Source organism: Scatophagus argus, chromosome 11 (genome assembly GCF_020382885.2).
Source record: "Scatophagus argus isolate fScaArg1 chromosome 11, fScaArg1.pri, whole genome shotgun sequence".
Classification (NCBI taxonomy): domain Eukaryota; kingdom Metazoa; phylum Chordata; class Actinopteri; family Scatophagidae; genus Scatophagus; species Scatophagus argus.
Window position 1 is genome coordinate 8300497 of NC_058503.1, and position 20634 is coordinate 8321130.

At 38.3% G+C, this 20634-nt stretch overlaps 1 long non-coding RNA gene across 1 annotated transcript; it reads left to right on the forward strand.

Moving 5' to 3' along the window:
- The first annotated feature begins 7299 nt into the window (after window positions 1-7299).
- LOC124067061 lies at window positions 7300-20083 on the forward strand. The gene is made up of 2 exons (XR_006844692.1): window positions 7300-8200; window positions 19346-20083. It is a non-coding gene; the product is annotated as an uncharacterized LOC124067061 (long non-coding RNA).
- The last annotated feature ends 551 nt before the right edge of the window (window positions 20084-20634 follow it).

The following is a 20634-nucleotide window of genomic DNA, read 5'->3' on the forward strand; positions in this document are numbered from 1 at the left end:
CCCCGAGCTCGATCACACTCTCAAATAACCAAGATCCTGTTAGGTGTGCCCCAAACGCTGCTTATGGCTGTGTCATTACAATGCAGGCACGGTCAGGTAACCTATAATTTAATATAACCTCTAGAGTGTCAATGGAAAATGTGAGTATCTGTCAATGGAGTGCCTTCAGTTCGGATTCGGATTCTAAAAATACCTGGCTGTGGAACACTTAGGAGGCTGCTGTTTAAATTTCATACATATGTATATATGTATAAAGTTTCAGAGCAACAGCCTACTTCTTAAATGTTCAGTGATCCTTCAAGATGCGTAGAAACTAGTGATGGGAGGTTCTATAACAGATCTATTGATGATGTAACACTTTCATGTCGTTTTTTTTTCCAAGTGTCGACTGTAGCAGATACTGCGGTATTGTAGCCCCCAACTTTGCCTCTTTCCCTCGCCTCCTACAATAGCTGAGTGGGAATAAAAAAAAAAGAAGCAAATTTGGTCAGTTTACAGGTAGACGCACAGCTTCAGCATTACAAATTTGTTCAAACGATTGATTAATGATTAGAAAGAGCCTTCAAAGCTGCAACAGAAGAGAAAACTGTCCAAAATTATTTTCACTGACAGATGTCGTTCAGAAAGAGTCACGAGGTGGTCTGCATACAAAATCTTAGCGAGGAACTATTGCAATCAGACGCCAACTGCCTTGTTACAAAATGCATAACCGCTTTATTATTATTAATATCAGTAGTAGCAGGATTCATAGTGGCATGTACAGAGTGTAGACAGCTGTCTCTTTTAACTGTTAGAATATATAAGTATTTTCTTCAGTTTAGAGCTTGGTGAGAACCGGTGATCCACAGCATGAAGGATTTTTTTTTTGGCAGCTCTGATATTGTTAAATGTAAGGTATCAGCCATCTGGACACTATTTTTCAAGAGAGCATAAGATCTTTACACAGACGGCGTAGGTGAGACATGTTGTCTACCTCTCTAAATTTTGGCATAACACTGAATGAATGTTAGGCTTTGATCAATGCACTTGAGAAAATGCACTTGAGAAAACATCTCACTAAGAAACATTTTTTGCCAGCATAAGAAAACATTAGAGTACCTGCAGACTGTGCAGTGACTTCACAACAGGGTGCTTTTTACCGTCCAGTGTGAAGCTCCAGTCTTCAGCATCACCTAAAAGTCTGTGTATTGACTCATTGTGATGGGTGATTAATATAAACTGAGCACATAACATACCATGCATCATGAAGAAACTGTTTTCTATCTTATCAGAACGACAATAATGACAATGGAGTCTCAGATCAGCCAGTGTAATGAGCATATGTGCTTATCAATGGAAGGAAAATAGAAGGTTTTATAGTGGGTGTACTTTGTTTTCTATTTTGTCTCTTCACTTTGCAGGCACTTTTAAATAGGAGTTAAAATACAGCCCAGAGATTTAGACCTACAAGTGCAGAACGCATCACTTACAGTGAAATTGGCATTTAATGTTTGCTTCTAAATTGTTTCTGCAAACAAATGCTCATTCTAAACGTTATCTTAATGCTGACATTTATACAGCACGAGCATAGGCATGCTGTGGAACCCTCATGAATGCAATTAAGGAAATCTGTTGAAGACTTTACTGTTTTTTTAAAACTCTCTGTTGCTGCGTGCCATGACCCGAACGCCGAGTGAGTCTAAACTGTGCTAAATGTAATGCATAAAATGAGAAACTGAAGAAAATGTATAGTCATAACCCTGTAAGAAGAAAGAATGTGTCTTTTCAGTCAGTCTTTTGTTTAGGGGTACACCTGTCTCTGACTGAAATGATTAAATTGCATACTGATCATTTATTTATATTATTTCCATCCGGTTCTCAGTGGGGAGAGTTAATCCTGTGGTGAAGCTGCCATTCAAACCATACTCAACTTTATTTTTTGGCACAATCATCATCAATTTAGAGATAAAGATTGTAGGCTCAAAATACCCTTAATCACCAGCTTGTGTTGAAAAATATCACTGTTAACATCGGCCTTCCTAAACTTATTCTTCTTATTCTTCGAGGCCTTTCCGTAACCCTGCATGCCTAGGATTAGATCTTGCTTATGTTCAGCCCTCCTCGTAATCCCTTTCAAAGTCTGTTTCAATAAAGCAAAAAAATAAAAAAACACTGAGGGTTGAGGACAATCATCAAGATAATAAAACATTACTACTACAGGAAGCAACATGAACAATGTTTTGTTGGGAGATATAAACCTTTTCCCAAAATGACAGTAACATTTATTTTGGATGAAAAACGCTTCTCATCAGGCTGAAACACCCCAGCCAGCCCCCGGCAAGTTTGACGCTCAGTGCAGTAGTACTTGATTCTGAAGTTATTGGTCACATTTTATTCATGGCATCCTATGAGTTTTTTGGCGCATGACACAAATGCAGTATTTAATATATATGAAAACTGAAAGTCTGTAGAACAGAGTTCCAAAACACAACTCAGAGCTGCGCTATGAATCTTGTCTTTGTCATTTTTGTGCTGGCAGATTACACGGCTTTTGCGGTCTCTACAGCGAAGTTTTTGCTGACTCTTTTGCCACTTTACATACAACATGTTTATGGGAAATCTTAAACCAAATAATTTCTCAGAGGAACAGCTTGCTGTCCTCGTTTAGTCCTACTACTAAACACTTGCCCCCCTCGTCCTTGTTACCAAAGATGAGTTTCCACTTAACTGTCTCCTGTTTCTAATGTAATTTTAGACTCCTCTATGAATTAGACTCATTTCATGTAATGGCTAAGACAGAGACTAAATAAAAAGGGCTTCTTGTGCTGTAATATCTGATCTTATGGGCCAATCATGTGATCATGTTTAGTAGGACCCTGCTGATAAGTGTCTGTTTTGCGCTTTGGGCTAAAAATTTAATTTATCCTGGGATTAGGTTTATTAGATATCAACATAAGAATCAATATGTTATCGTGATTTAGGATGGCAAATTTAGATGTAAAAAAAAGTTGTGTGTGGGTGTGTGCACTTTTTATCACGCCAGAGGGCAAATGTGACCACCTCGCAGCCTTTGTGCTAAAAAGAGGTCAAAGGTCCCTGTTGTGTTTTCAGGGTGACCTGCTAGTGACTATTAGCCATTGATAAATGTGATGTCCCACAAGTGTGCGGGCCAGACCCCTCCAAAGGGGGAGGTGTTATAGCACGCCCCACACTAACCTCCCGGCTAACCCCACCTCAACTAGTGCATACACACATGCAAATACAAATACACACACACACACACACACTCTGCCCTGCTGACAGGAGCACAAGGGGGCAGCTGCTACAGATGTCTCATAGAGAGAGGGGGAGGGGTACCGAGGAGACATCAATAGAGAGTCTCTCTCTAGTATGGAGTTCTCAGTGGGGCTCATTGTGTTTTCTAAAGACCAAGACGAGGGAATAGGCCACATTAATATAGTAAGCCTATAGTCTCTTACACTTTGTTTCACACTGTTGCTCATTTTGACTGTTGGGCTGTTTTTTTCACGTATTACTTTAATTGTTTTCTGGTACACTTCAAAGCATCTGTAAATATTAGCTCCACTTTCACCGCATGATATTTACTATCAAAAATGGAAAATTTTGATTTTTTGGATGATAAAAAGAAATAGTTTAGTCTCTAGATTTACTCAATGTGGCCTCTTACATTTTTCATTCAAAAAAGTGAACGGAACGAACTGCGTTTAGAACGACATCAATCTTAATCTGACCTCTACAGTGAGAAAAGTAGGAATGAGTTTCACACTTTCATTTGTCATGCTTAATCAAATCCAGGGATTGGCAGCATTGTGCCACTGAAAGCTGATGATGTGTGCTTGCTCTCATTTTGGCCAGCACATAATGCTCCCATGACAAAATGTGATTTCAGTGTATATCACACTTTAAATAAGAATGAAAGCTGCCATCTCAGGCTGCCGTTAAAGCTGAAAACTGTCTTCCGTGGTACATGGGTGCTTATGGCCGGTTTAATTTCACCTCTGACCTTGATCAACCTTTTTGAGTGTTTTCAAGGTGTCATTCAGTCTGTGTCTGATATTTTCCTCTTTTCAGTAAAATCAGGGGGTCTGCGTTTGAGCTCATGAAGCGTGGTGTGAGCCGAGTTTTTGCTACTGTCTCATTTTCCTATCATTTGATGTGACACAGTCCCATGTCTGGTGGTGGTGTGAAAGGCCATCTTTTGAGTCACATGAGGGAAGAAGAGAGAAAGAACAAGAGAGAGAGAGAGAGAGAGGGAAAAAATCCGTAAAACGCCTCCTTGAATGAGAAGCAGCTGAGTGTAACAGCCAACCATGCGCGCAAGACATCTAACATGAAATCAAATTACATCGAACTAAAACAGCCCCAGCATGGCAACTTTGCAGCCGGGTTAGCTCACTGTGGCCAAACAGCACGATACATGACACTGTGGCTCTTGTTCAGCTCTTCTACCAGAGGACAAGGGAGAACTCCACTCTGTCTCAACCCTCCTAATGAAGAGATGCATTATGATGTGATTTCATTTGGGTCCTGCAGAAAAGCTGCTGTGGATAACCAAGCAGTCTGAGTAGCATGGTTCATTTGTGTAGTGACATGTGACTTGTGTTTTCGTGAGTCATAAGGATCTCCTGCCTAATGGAAGGCAGTGTGGGCTCATGTGACGGTGACACAATGCAGGATGAAGTGTATAGTATTCGCCAGAGCTCAGCTTGGCTACTGTTTGGCCCAGCTAATAAGGACCCATGAGTGTCTTTTTATCTTGTTAATTTTTGTCATAGTGAAACTAAACAAAGCACAATTTCTGTTTATCTCACTGAACAGCTGTAGTGGTTACTGTGTAACCTTGTTCAAACTCTGACCAAATTAAAAGTTTTCAACTCTTTATTAATCTACCAGGCCTCGAAGTACTGCATTTGTGTGTTTGCGGATGTGAATGCACACATGCATGGGTGTATGTGCGTGTGCATTGTCTTTGAGTACTGCATGATGATCTTCCCTATGGTCACGGTGGTGTTTTTGCTGGCTCATCCCTGCCTCTCCACATGCCTGTTTAACAACACAGAGCTCCTCCTTACTGGCTTCCTGTCCAAACCAGTTTATCTGTAAACAAGTGTGTTTTTTCCCTCTCCGCCCCATTGTCCACACTACACCAGAATGCATACACAATGGGCGCCCTCTCTCTCGCGTTCTGCTTTTCAACTCCAAAGTAAAAAAACTTTATGTTTTTTTTTTACCATACCGCACCCAGAAAATTCTGTGCTTCTTGACGGGGATGAAAGAAATATAAAGTTTTAAAATGCTGTTACCATGAATAAAAAAAGTAAATGACAGCTATTATAGCAATAACATTTTTTAAAAGATCTGTAGAAATATTAACTCTGTTCAAGTCGTGTTCAAATGATTGGCCTCTATTCACAAAGCACGCCATAAGACTAATAACAGGTTGCAGTTAAACCTTTTTCCAATATACCCTGGTGGAGCCAACTACTGACATAGCAGGTGAATGTTATGTATTGTTATTATGTGTGCATTGGGATGAAATGGCTGTCTCTGTTTATCTTGCCCGAGGTACACTATGCTACAGTAGATACGATAACAGCAGGGTTATTGTGGCAGAGCCCAACCCGTCCCTGCTTTGGCCGTTGCATGTACACTACAATGTGTGTGTGTGTATGTGTACTCGTGTGGTGTTGCCAAGCTAATCTTAAATTGACAATAAGTGGTTATGTCTTATAATTTACTTAGGGAATTTGTTTCCTTTGAGTTAGATATCCAAGGCGCTTTGAAATACGAAAACAAATCAGTCAAACATTTAAAAAAATTGAGAAACTGAAAAGGAAACTTCATTAAAATTAGAGAGGGCAATATGACACAGCAATTTAAGATAAGAGAGCCCAAGAATGTCCTCATTCTAACTGTGAAAAAAACGCTAAGATGGAGTGTCTTTAACCCAGCTCCACATGATTGAGAGAAAGGGGAACATAAGTGCTGACTGAGCCTCCTTTCTTTACCTCACTGCCTTAAAGTTAAGGCTTTTATTGCTTTTTGTTCCTTGCCATCTTTCATGATTTGGTTTGCATTCTTGGCCATATGTGATCTCATCAATTCCCTTAGGCCTACTTCTTGACCTAGTATTTAGCATGAACCAGATGTCATACTCCTGCCATCCATGACGGCATTAATGTGTTTTATATGGCTATCTTTTGATTGTTTTTGATAAGCCTGTCACTCCAAGACGAGCACCACTGTGCTAACTGTAGATAGGTACCCAATTTATAAATAAGGAACACATTTAGAATAGATCTTCATGGTGCTCATATGAAAGATGGCAATAAAAATATTGTAAAGCATTTAGCATTCTTATACATCTATCAAACTGTGCTTTTACATGTACTTGAAAAACTCTCATTTATACATGAAATGTTGTAAATAAAAGGCTATAAATACCTGTAGGCTGTATGGAACTGTAAATCATAGGATGCAGTGCAAGGAGAAGTACTGAGATCCTTTACTTAAGTAAAGTGTACTAGTACAATAATGTGAAAATACTTCCACAAGTACAAGCCCTACAGTCAAATCCCTAGTCAAGTAAAAATACATTATCATGAGCAAATTGTACTCAGAGCATCAAAGTAACAGTACTGGGTCCATAGAAAACTAACCCTGTTTTATGATTATCATACAATATTAAACTGTTAATACAGATGCACCAGTGTGTAAGTAAAATCTGACTGTTGTAACTGGTAACTACTTTATATACTGTTCTGTATTTATGTCCAGTGGTTCCTAATCTGGGGGCCAGGCCCATCCTAATGGTTACACAATAAATCAGGAGGTGATTAATGAGAGAGAGAGAGGCAGAAGAAACTACAGATAATTTAAAAGGATAATCTGCCATGGTTGAATGAAACAATGTGAGAAGTTTTTAGGGGAAATGTCTCTTTGGTGGAACTAATAACAACTCATAGATATTTGAAACATGAAAAGGGGCCCCAAACAGACTGTGAGAGGTCACAAGCCAGAAAGACTGGCAACCACTGGGATAGTCTTTAACAATATATTATATTTTATAAGGTTATGTTATGTTTTTCTTATGTTAAATCTTAATCTGAAAAGTAACTAAATAGTAATAGTAAGTAAATGTAACTGAGTAAAAGCACTATATTTGCATCTGAAATGCAACTACTAGAGAATACAGTAGCAAAATAGAAATGCTCAAGTAAAGAACAAGTATGTTAACATTATACCTAAGGTAAATATTTTAGTAAATGTATTTAGTTACTTTCCGCCACTGAATTCTGATTCTGATAGGATGCCCCTGATACCAACTGATATTCAGTGGGTTAAAGGGCAATATCAGACAGCTGACACATTTTAATCTGACTCAACTGAATTGTGTTTTAATAACAAGGCCAATTGTAGTTTTACTGTGGATCAAAATGGAGTGAAATTTGCTCAGTTGGTATGGTACCACAGATTGTTATCATGCCTGCAGCCAAGCTATGGAGCTTTCAATACAAAATTTAGTCATTTATATTCACCAGTGGTAAGAAACTTGATAACGGATATTTGGTACAACATTAATGCAAGTACTCTCATGCAACTACTCCACTTCTTAAATGTAGCATATAGAATATTCATTTTTGGTCAAATATAGTGTGCCTGTGGTGCCTAATAATGCCATTGACTTTACTGCACTTTTGATCGCTCTGTCTCCTCTTGTGTCAATACAGATTTTGTCACTTATAAAAGCTGCATGGTGTTATTAATGGTACAGAGTCATTAATAGGGATTGTGACATTCATTTCATATCAAAAATCATTTTTAACAAGTTTGAGCGTAAAGGTTTTAGCTTTGCTTATCGCTGTAAACGACGTTGAGGGACCTAAAGAGTTAATTTGTCCCTCTCTGCTGAACGCTGCGTGGGCTGCTGATCATTCGAGAGTGCATTTTCAGCGTCCAATCAGATGCGCGGAGTCCACTCCGCACTCAGCCAATAGGGAGAATGGGAGGCTCTATCGAATTTGAATGAGGAGTGTATCTTTCGGCGCCATTTTCGAGTGAACAGCGATTGCCTCAGCAGCTGCGGAGAGAGGATGCTGCGAACATAGAAAGCTGTCGCCGAGACGGGCGTGAAACGAAGCGCTCAAAAATAAACTGCGCTTTTAGAGAGGGGCATCACGTACTTCCAATGGGAACGCAGGTAATTGAAGCCACAAAGTATTTAAATAGATTTTAATCGGACAATATAAACGGACTTATGGAGAGGAATGCGTGGAAAAGAGGAGAGACCGACCGTGGCGGGGAGACGTTAGCCATTTGGCCAGCTTTGCCAGCTTCAACTACTCCTAGCAGCTAGCCTGCTAGCTTAGCCTGCTAGCACACACACAGTGATTTCTGACTTTGCTGCGCTGTAACGGTAAAAAAAAATATGTGCTCATCCAGTGGTCCGTTTTATCCAGGAGGGGAGGGGGATGTATTTGAAAAAAAAAAAATCCCGAATAGATGGAAAATTATTTTTATGAAGGAGACACTTAAACTTATCGGTTATAAATCAAAGTTAAGCTATAATGGACTATTTTTTGGCATTGGAACCCAGTTTTGAGCGGGAGGTGCAAAAGCAGCCAGGCTCGAACAGAGGAGAAGCACAGTCGGCAGTGTCAACAAATGCACACGGCACCTTCACTGGCTTCGGAGGGAAAAAATCAATACGAGAGACCGGGACAGACACAGTGCCTTTTGTGGTAACTTAATTTTACCAAGCTTGTTAACTAAGACAGACCCTTTGTTCGAGCTGGTAAATGGCATACGTGTTGTTGCAGACGTTTTTTGGATTGTTAGACAGAAAGCACCTGGTAAGTTTGTCATTATATCGCTGTTTGACCTTACACTCAGTGATGCCCTTAATAATAATGGAGTTTGTTTTATTTTCCTAGCTGTGTCTTGTAGTGTTTTAGCGTGTTGGCAGGCTAACGTTACCAGGGCAGCTCTTGTATTAACGTAATTCTAATGACCAATACCCCGTAATTAACGTAGTTTTATCTAACACTTAGTACTTGGTTCATATGTATCAGGTTGAATATCTTACGTTAAGCGTTAGGTGTTCAGTTTATTCCACAGTCAAGTGACAGCGTTTTAGGTCGCAACTTTTGATGGTTCAACTTTAACAGGTCTGTTAAACGTTAGACGAATGGCTGTCATAACCACTAATGATGTGGTAAAGTTGAATCAATATTAACGTTAGTAATTAAAAAATAAGAATTGTATTGTTGGTTGCAGTGCTGCTCGTGGCCCGCTGTAATGTTGGTTTCTTTTAGTCAGTCGTAGTTTGATGAAGGGTTTTCAGTGAATGCTTTTTGTCCCTTTTTGCCTTTTTTGCCCCTACTAGCCTCGCTCTTCTTTCTGTGTGCCCTGGACCCTGATTATATTCAAGTACATTGAAGTGGGAAAACTGCGTGGTCTAATCGGTTTAGTAAAGAGTGACAGAACGGACCTAGTCATTTATTACTGGAGAGGTTATATGTGTGGTATTTTTTGCTGCCTTGTGCTTCTCATAATGAACATGTCTACTTGACTAATAAAGCATAAGAGACTAAAAGAGAGGCTCCATATAATTGTGCTTCTGAACCCGCCCCTTATACTTCCTTCTAAGTAGAAATCGGTTTAATGTGTTACATAATGTGAGGCCTTCCTATCTTTTACAGTGTTGCATTTATTTAAACAAATAGGTGTCCAGATTGTCAAATATCACGTTTAAATTATAAAAATAAAAATCTAATTCAAATTAACGGAATTGAGAAAGTGAGACAGACCTGTCTTTTTTTCCTGCAGTCCCTTTTTCCCTATGGCCCATCATAACTGACAATGAGCTTACTAATAGTATTTATCCAGGATTTTTATTTTGATGTACATACTTTGCAGCAGTGAGTTTAGAAGTTGTGCTTCCTCTTCAATTAGATCTACATGACCTACATGACTGGGCATAGTTTTCTTCACTGAAATTACAGACTGTATCCTTAGTATGATAATTGTGGTACAAGAGGGACAGCATTTTCACGATGAAACTGCCCACCTGATAGTAGGATTTTGTTTATTTATTTTTGAGGGCATTTAGTTTGTGGGAAATTAGCTAACATGATATGAGGGAAAGACCTTTCACAGTCACATAGCAGAGCAAGGAGGAGGACAAGGAAATTATTGTGCTACAAGATCTGATGCGTCTGACTGACAAAACTTTTATTTGTGGTTGTATGAAACACAGTATATAGTATGCTAAACTTCAAAATGTAGCAGGAATTAGATTTTTAGCTTTAGAAATAAATACATTTGTTGCTATTTATTGTACACCACTTGGTGTATTCAAAGTGGATTGGCAATTTTTATTAACTTAAATTTCTATTTTACTCTGTGCATCTGTGTTAATTATCATGCTCAAATATGACACACATGTTAAAATGATTAAGAAAAATCCCTGCTGTTTATTGAGAACTTAATAATAAATTAATTTACTGTATAAAACAGCTGTTTAGCTGTTTTTTACACTCAAAAATATTGACAAACTAAGCATACCCATGTTTATTCTGTGCTAAAATGTGAAATTGTCTGTGTAAAGGTCTGTGATTTAAGTCAAATTGCTCTAATACTGTAGATGCATTAAAATATTGATGAATGCTTGACTGTTAAAGTGTAGGCACAAAAACAAATTGAAACTGTGGATTCACATTGTTAATCTATTTGTTAAAATGTAAAAACAAAAAGGATAAAAAACACATTTAAAACAGTACTTAATATTTCAGTTGAGGTAGCATTAGTGATCATTAAAATCCAATTTCATCCAGTTTAATTGATGGAAGCAATCTTTTGTAATCAGTTTTATGATATCAACTGCAAAGTGTGTGCTTATTGGTGATATGTTTGATTCACAAAGACTACAGATTTGAATTTGTTAGCTCTAATGTCTAGAAAGGAGGTGGTAGCTCTCTGTCAAAAAGAAATTTTGTGATCAGGAATCTTAGTAATATATAAACTTTTACACACTGGTTGCCTAGTTTTAGAATGTCTATCTGGTGTGCTTACACAGGTGAAACTGGTGTAAATATTTTGCCCATATTCTTTTGATGAGGGATTTAAGTACTGTTGATGCTGTCCATGTGTACAGTTGTCACATTAGCACGTGTATTTTTATTCATGTTTTGCTTACAGTTAATCACCTTAAAATGCTACAGGTCTGTGTCTTCCTTTTGGTTTCTGGTATTTGCCATTTCACTCTCTTTGTAGAGCACTGTTGTGCTGTATCAGACTGTTAGCATGACATTCTGTGACTCATCATTCTGTCTTCTCAGACCCCTCCGGCAAAATGGGCTCCCACCCCCATTTCCTGGTGAAACTGTGCCTCTCTTCTTGTACTTGCTCACATGTGTTGTAGCCAGGCTGCAGAGAACCCCCACCCTTCTCTTCCTTCTTTCTGCAACACTCAGCACAAACTTTATAGTATTCAAATTTGCAGTGATGGAACAGGTTTTCACGGGTCTGGTTGGTTATTTTCCAGAAGCTGGCCTTGGTTTCAGGTCTATGCCTCAGCAGCATTAAACAGAAGCTGTCAAGTTATTTTATATACATCAGCCATTTCTCTTGCAAACACAATTTCTGTTCTGTGATAGTTTAAATAGTAGTTAGTCTGTGTAAACCTTAAGTTTGGATGTGATCTTTTGTGAAAATTAGTGTCTGATGTATTTTGCATGATGTATTAGGCTAAAGTTAAGGACGATAACACTGGCAGCATATGAGAGTGTCAAGTCCTTGCATGCTTCTTACAAGCATATGTTTTGCATTTGCTTTGATTTTTGCATAAAGTAGGTGCTGCATCACTGTAGTGCGTAAGACTTTGCACCTGTTTCAATAAAATGGTGAAAGCCCAAGAAGAGCTTATAGAGGTGGCATTGACATTTTAAAATAATTGTTAGCTGCTGCTGTAATGATTTGTGTATACTCCACACCACGCTTTCTTTCCGTCGAAGAAGTTAGTGGAATTTTATGGCCTGCCAAAGTAAGATCATCTGCTGTGAACATTGATGTATTTAGGTGGCCCAATTAGCAGCATGTTAATGTTAATACATTTTCAAAAGATCTCTGATCTTTTGAGCCTCTGCAGCTGCAATCAGAAAGTTGCAACCCCCCTTTCTTGTTGTGTTGTGTGGTGACAGAAGTACTTATGGACTTGATAGTCTGTTTAGAAAGAATACATCAGCTGTGTCAATGCTGGTGAATTCTCTGCTCGGTAATTAAATTTTAGGTAGTAATATGATAACCTGCAACAGCACCGGCAGTGAGATCTGACATAACACGAGTATGCCTTCTCTGACTACACACACAGTGTTTTCATTTCTGCTGCACCAGCCTTTTTTTCACCTGAGGGTGCTAGATTAGTCCACAGTATTAACTTGTAAGCAGTTAAATAGGAAATGTTTATGTGACCCTAAAATAATGGTGGATGGTTTGTGCATTTCTGTTAGTTGCCCTAACTTGGTGAGCAGGTAACACCTCACCCACTGCTCCTAGTCAGACAGTGTGTTTTGATGCAGAGAGACCAGATATTTTCACACAGTGTGACCAGCAATGTGGTCAGCAGCTTTAAAAGTTTGCTTCAAACAGCCAATTTGGTCAATTTTCACCAGAAATGTCAGCATACCCAATTTTGAATTTACTGCTGTAATGTTGGTGTGCTGGTGTGTAATTGGAACTGCACTAAACAGTTGTAAGTCCTGGCTAGGTCAAGCTTGGCAAGGAATGTGGTGAAATCATCAAAGAGATTATTAATGCCTGTATTTACATGCAATTGGATTTGAGCGCTAACATACTCAAGAGCCACAATACCCTTTTATTTATTTATTTTTAAATTTGTGGTAACATATGGACTCATGAATAGTATTAAAAACAAAACTTCCTTGAAAGGCCCAATTTTTAGTAGGAAAATTTTTGTTTGTATTGTGTAACATATTTTTTTTACACTGAATTGTGTATCTCAATTCCACCTAGACATTTGAGTTGGATTTTTGCACAGAAAAACCAAGTATAGTTTGTTTGTGTAATTGGTGCATGAGTATATGGGTGTGCCATTCAGCTCTCACACTTTAGCTTTGCTTCCTCTTTTTCCCTTCTGGCTTATGTATGCATACGTACAACATACACACTAGGATCCTAAGTTCAGTCTTGCTGGTGGTTCTGTAAGTAGTGATTACCTCGAATTTTTTTCTTTCTCACCCCTTTTGAAAAAGGTTGTGGTAGTTATCATTTGTTTAGGTGGTTGTAGCAGTGCCATTTTTAAAAAATAGTTTTATGCTATTGGTCAAGTGTAATCGAGTCCTCAGGTCGTACTTTACAAATTGCATCACAGTGTACTGCTTTGTCCGCATCCTGTTTATTGCTGCTCTGGCTTTCGTGGCGGTAGGAGGAAGCTTGAGATAGTTCAAATGAAGTAGTAAATGACCAGACAGATCAGAAATGAATTCGTTGAGGAATGAATAATACTGAGTTAAAATGCATTGTTTATACAGTAGTGGCTGGTACAGCAGTTGTGTGTTCAGATTAAATATTTCACCAGACACATTGTGGATAGACTGGTGTGTTTAGATGACAGACACTGCTGTTGGTTATGATGGAGCCATATAATGTGGTTCACACTTTTCATTAGAAGTGCTTAAAATTTCTTTAACTATTATTAGCCCTTTAAAGACATGCACTGTCCTGTTGTGAGACCCACACATTATTTCAAAACAGTTCAATGAAAGAGTGAATCATATTAAAGTTTACATGTTAGATGAGTGTTATGCTTTCACAAAACCAGTTACAGACATTGGTTACATAATACAGTTCATGTTATTTATCAAAATCAAAGCTGAATTCTCAATTCAGTGTTTCAGATTATTTTATTCATTAGTACAGATACTGGGTACCTGAAGTCTGAAAAGTCAGGCTGTCACACACACACCTGACAGTAATGCAGGAGCTGGTGTATACCTGTGGTGTGCAAGAATGACTCAGTCACTCACATATCTGCTCGTGTTTTTCTGTAAAATAGGTTTTTACTCCTGTCGATCCTAGGTATGTGTTTACACATGTTTCTGGAGTATTTTGTAATTTATTTAACAAGATATGGCAGTAGCTTCCAGGGAATCCCAGCCACTCTGCCTGTGCTATGCTGGACAAGTTTTGCTGGATGAGTTAATGTAACAGGTTTTTCTAGGATTAACACATACCACTACAGTACTGGTGTTTGTATGGAACAGAGCAGGTCTTTATTGGTTGCATCCCTGGTCTGCAATGAACAATAAAATAGCTCACCACTTCCTGGGTTGCTTTCGGACTTAGACACCCAGCGAAGGTATATTTGATTAAAGGGGATATTTAATCCCCCACCCCCCATCCTTATTGATATGTCATGACAATTGGTTGTTTTGCTACTAAGAATAAATGTTTTGTATGTCCTTGTACTCTTGTTGAGATCTCATGGTGTGTACATGTTGACCGAGTAGCTGATTTTATCACACCTTATTGAGTTTTGTCACATGGACATACTGTCTTGCCTCTACTTGGTGTAGTAGGTAAATATATGTAGTCTTGCATGGCAAAGTAAAAAGAAAAACTGTGTGCCTTCTGCATTCATTGTATTCTGGAGGGGGGGGTATTCTGAAAATAGTATTAATCAGTAATGTATAAATTTTGACAAATTTTCTTTTATGTCTCAATAGCTAGAGATGGTAATGAGAAAGGCACATTTGCATAGGTCTTTCCTGTGGATATATGTGATTTTTTTTTTCCCTTTTCTCCCCTTCTTCTTGAATACACAGCCTGTCATTGGAGATCTCCCTTTAGTCTGTGCTTATACAGGCAGAAGACGGTGTAACACAGACCAGAGGAGGCCGGCCCAGGCCACTTTTAGGGAGGTGATGAGTTGTCATGTCGATGTCCCTGTACTCGATGGGGTGTAGGAGGTTACTTGACCTTCAACCTTGGGGTCAGGTGACTCTTTCAGGCCATTGTGTGAGGAGCAAATGTCGAAGGAATGGGTTAAAAAGGCTCAGCAGTGAAGGTGACATGTCTGGGCATGCTTCCTTAAAGGAGAGGAAGAAAGATGGGAGAGGTTAGAGTCATTGATAGGAACAAATCCACCTGGACTGTTAAAGAAATTATCAGCTGAAAAGAAAAATACATAGCTTACCTGATTATTTCCTTTGTGCATTTATGTTAATTAATTTTAGGGATGGACAGGTTAAAAATAATTGTTTTATGACTTCTACTTGAGTTTAATTCATACTGTGCTCTACTACTACTCCCTCTCTTAGCAGTCTCTTTCTCTTCTTAAATGAGCCAATGAATGGCCTGTACATATGACATAGAAGATAAGGAAATGATTGTGCAAATTTTCCACATACGATTCCTAGTTCTTGTACTTTGTAGATTTCATGTTTTCCCCACTTTGCATCATGTAGATACAGCATACTGCATATGTAAAGTTTTGGAAGCAGGGGCATATCATGTGTTATCAGCAGGAAAGTCCATCAGCTGCCTCAGCTTACAGTTAGGACTGCAAAAAACATTTTTTTTAATTACTGATTAATGACTTGAACCTTTTCTGTTTTTTTATTGAGTTAATAATTATTCTTTAAATTCTTTTCCTTTCCAGAGCCCATTAATATTTTCTGGATTTTTTTTTGTTTTTCTTTTAATTTGTTGGCACAGCTAAAACACGTGATCCAGTATACAAAGTTCTAAAAATGTGCAAATCCTGCAAGACCTGAAATCTGTAAATGTGTGGCACTTTTATTTAACAAACTGTTGATATATACTTAAAAATTTTTTCTTTTCTTTCTTTTTTTTTGCTGTTCGCATAATTTTATCAGGCACTACAGCCAGTAGTTGACATTACACCCACTTTTTTTGGCAGGGGATGTGGACTTTATTACCCGAGGTCTAATACAAGGATATTTTGTCATGCCCCACAGACCTAACAATTATACACCTCGATGCTAAGTTGTAAATTAACTGCAGTACAACTTGTGGTGTCTGTACCAAATTCCTTTAGGGTAATTAGTTGGCTTTTTGTTAATCCAAACCAATAAACCAATTGTAAAATTGGTACTAAATGTAAAGTGAGAGTTTATTAACTCTTCCCTTGTAACAGGTTTTTCTATACTAGTGTTGCGAGTTTTTATATTGAGAAATAAATGTTACATGTGCTTTAAAAATACCAGGCTCCTGCACACCAATTTTTAAAAAAGAAAAAAAAAAGACCCCTAGACACTTACACTCATCAGTAGTCACTGTCTTCTCACCACCCTGCAACTGTCAGGTGTGTCTGACTAAACACAACATTGTTGTACTTTGACATATCTATCACGGGTAATTTTTGCCTTTTTCAAGATAGAAATGAGTCAAATCCTATATTCTAAGTTACTATGAAAGTACACAGTAGGCACCTTAGCAATTATGAAAAAGAAAACATGTATTTTAGTGTCATTGATTACACATTGAATTAATTAACATGAGATAGCATATCAATGACGGCCCTTGCCAAACAGTAGAGCTGATTAACACACAAAGTTAATGAAATATTTATTTTAGCAAGTTACACAGTTTGTGTAACTGTCTACCATTTTTCTACAGCATACCAAAGGGTTTTATAATAACTTCTGATCTTTCAGTCAGCTGATGCTTGAGTTGTGCAATATATCACAGTGAACAATTTGTGGTTCTTCTTTATAGTGTGTGTTATGTCATTGTTGCATGGTAATGTAAGAACAAGAATGATTTCGAACCTGATTGATGATGTTTGTAGGACACAGACATCAAGTGTTTGAAAGTCAGATTTCAAAATGCTTCTTTTCAGAGGCAAGAAACCACCACATTCAGATATATTTTTCCAGTTTACCTTCCTGGTTTAATTGCCTGACAGTGTTACTGATGAAAGCCATATGTTTTGTGCAGCTGACCCTCATTTTTTTTTTTTTTTTTTTTTTTTAATTATCCCCAGTTACCACTTCTTTATCACATGACAAAATGTAACTTTGACAGAAGTATAAAAGTCACATATGTTCATTGGTATCTTTCTCAGGCATATTAATGAAATGGTTATTTTTATTAGGGATCTTCTCTCTTGTCTCTGAGCCGCACTGAGTGAGTGTGAGTGTGTGAGTGAGTGTGGGGGGGGGGGAGAGAAAGAGAGAGGACTGTATGTCTTGTCAGTGTCTGTAGAAGAGAAGTATGTTAGAGTTCTTATTAGGTTTATTCATATTTGATTCAGGTCCACTTCAGACCAAGGTCATAATTGCAGGTCCATTGAGACCTCTAGTGGCAACATATCTGTTGGACCCAGTCTCCTACAGGATTGCGATGCAGATAAATCTTATTACACCTTGGCTTACAAACTAGGCTTCCTTTAAAGAGATTTTGTTTTAAGTTTCAAATATATTGTTGATGTTAACTGTCATAGCTTAAAACATCTTTCTAGAAAAGTTGACACTGCTGTAACTGGAGGAGTTTTATGCTGCTTAAAATTCTTGATTCCTCCATTGTGCTAATTCTGTGCTTGAATTGCTTTCCTCACTGTGTGAGATCAGCTATTGAACAACACCTCTGATGCTGGTAGAATTTCGGTGAGTTCCTAAATGACACTTGAACATACAATATATTTCTTATCACTTGGGTAAACTTCGTATTTATTCGAAGTCTCTTCAGTAACATGACTCTTGCTTCATTAAAATGGTTAAAGTGCAATTTTAAAAAAAGCTTCTTTTTTTTTTGCCAAGGTGAAACTGTTTTCTAGGAAATCAGCCTTTATAAAAGATTGTGCCTCCATAATTTTTCCAGGTTAAGTACAGTGGTTTCTGTTTGATGCACACTTAGTTGAGTACAATGGAGCTGTAATTATCTTTTAAACCTAAGAGTGCTTAACCACTAAATGAGATGCTGCACTTTCCCTCTGTTAAGCAGCCATCTTTATTGCTCAGACAAAAATACTCACTTAACACTCAGGTGTATATGGAGCACCTGTCGATTCAAGGGCTGCCTGATTATGGCAAAAATCATAATCATAACTACTTTTGGTCAATATAAAAATCAGGATTATTCAACACAATTGCTCACTGACTTTGGAAACATCTTGCATTTACTGGTCTTTTTTTTTTTCTCTTCTAACTACCATAGTGTGTAATGACAAAATGCCAAAAAGAGTTCCGGCTGTGTAATGGTGAATGTGCTTGGTATATGCACCTGCATGTAATGTGATGTCTGCTAACAGTTAAATTAGTTTTACCTCTGTTGACCAAGGGTTCTCTTAAGTCATCTTAGCTTGGACTGAACTAAACATCCAACAGCCTGGCTGAAAGTGAGTTTGGGCTCTTAAAGAGGGGTCAAAGTGAACTTCTCTGTGACGGTAAACTTAATATTTTTTTTTCCACCATATGTATTTATGAATTTTTTCCTGTTGCAGTGAAAAGCAACATATTCCCACAGTTTGGCAGTTTACCAAGTTCAGGGGTCACATGAAGCCTGAGCCAAAGGAGAGGAGTTGATTGAGGTAGCCTAACAACACAAATAGTGTCAGAAGTGAAGCTACTGTGACCGAAGAGAGCTGTAGTTTTATCGATATGGCAGGGAGGAATCAAATAATGTGAACTTGCTAGGATCAACAGTAAGGGCACATAAAAGAAGTGTGTTTGCTATAAGCACTAAGCAGTTTAAATATACATGGTTAACAGCTGTGCCATTCTAGTAAGATGCAATGCATTCTTATGGTCAACTCTGTTGGACAAGTAGTTTGCAGAATTAATGATGCAAAATTACTTGTACACTACATGGCCAGTGTGTGGACAACCTTGTCTCTATGTACCTTGGTTCTAGTTAAAGGGAATCCTATTTTAGATAACAGTGTGCTGTCTGTGTTGTGGAAACAGTTTGGGAAGACCATTTCATGTTTCAACATGACAGAATCTTTTGCATTAAGCAGTTTTTCCCTCTTTAAATTTGGTATGGAAGAACATTTATCAGCCTGGAGAAAGACTTGACCTCAACCCAATCCAACAGCTTTGGAATAAATTCGGAGCTGACACTGAGCCAGACGATGTTGGGGGATAACAAACATCAAGGCCCAGCCCCACATAGTGGCTAAATTGGTGCATGTCTGTGCAGCCAGGTTTAAAATTAGATATTCAAAACTGCTACACGAGTGTAACATTTTGGTGTCTACATACTTCTGGCCACATGTTGCACTTGGTTGCATAACCACAGTTTTGACGGGCTGACCTCAGAATAAAATTAAATGAGACTGTCTTTTTGTGTCTATGTATTTCAGGTGGTGAACCTCCTTGCCTGCTTTAGGAGTGGAGTAAAGACATCTCTGCCACATGATGCTGCTGATCATCTGAAGGTCTTTAGGTATATAAATGATAACCATCTATGAACATGTGGTTTGGACTAAAGACCTGGTGGATGGAGAATGCACAAGTAACATGGAAGATGACAATAATGTGAAGCAAAGGGGACCATGACTGCAGTTCTGGCAATGCTGTAGCAGCACGGAATGGTTTGTGGGTTACACTGAGATGCAGGCCATGCTGTGCTGCCGCAGTACAGCCTGAATATACAACCTGGCTGTCACCTTGCAGCTCTTCAACCTGTTTCCCATTTTTCAGTGGTGATTAGAGTTGACTTGTGTACTGTCTCTCTCTTGCCTCCGTCTGAGATGATGCCAAATAGACAATTGTTTTTGTGCTGATAAAAAGTTGGGTGGACTTTCTCATTTGCAGGTCGCCTTACTGTAGCAGCACGTAAATATTGGAGTTAAGACTCTAGCTGAAGCCTCCAGTATTGATCGTGCTGCTGAAGCAAAGCTGACCACTCACAATAGGAGTAAACACTGTACTCAGTGACTTGACAGTGAGTATTTGGGAGATGCCTACACTGTTTTTCCACACAGATTTTGACTTGGCCTCTGACACTATATTGTTTTAATAGTTAGAATGTGTATACACCGTCTTTTTACATTTCACTGTTATGTCGGCACACTGGGAGAAATAAAATTTCAAACTGGTTTTTGTCTGAAACGTGTTATTAACTTGACATGGTGAACTTGCTGTTTAACAGAATGCTGCCCATGTAGACATTCGTCTTTTATTCAAGTTCGACTAAAAATGTTGCGTAGACACTGAGAATCGTTTACATGGTTTTTTGTAGTTTCAGCCAATCACGAGGAAGACACGATACCCACGAGGGCCTGCACGGCCTTGCTGCAGCGCTACTGAGATGTCCGTGACGCAGACGGATTTGGGGTGGATTATAATGATGATAATCATTATACTGTATGCTGTATACAACAGACTTATTTTTTTTTTAATATCAGAACACATTCATTTTATAAAATTCGAGATGCGTTTGTAAACTTAGAATATTTTAGATTTCTGCTCGGCTTGATCTGATAATTGTCTGGGCTATTTATCACTTCAAACTACTCAGTCTTTTTAGATTGTGTGTTGTGCCTACAGACATGTGATGCGACATTCAGAAGTTCACTGAAATAACGCCGCAATGCTGTAACGAATGATGTGGTGTCCCGTAACACGATTTAAAAACCTCCATTTTAAG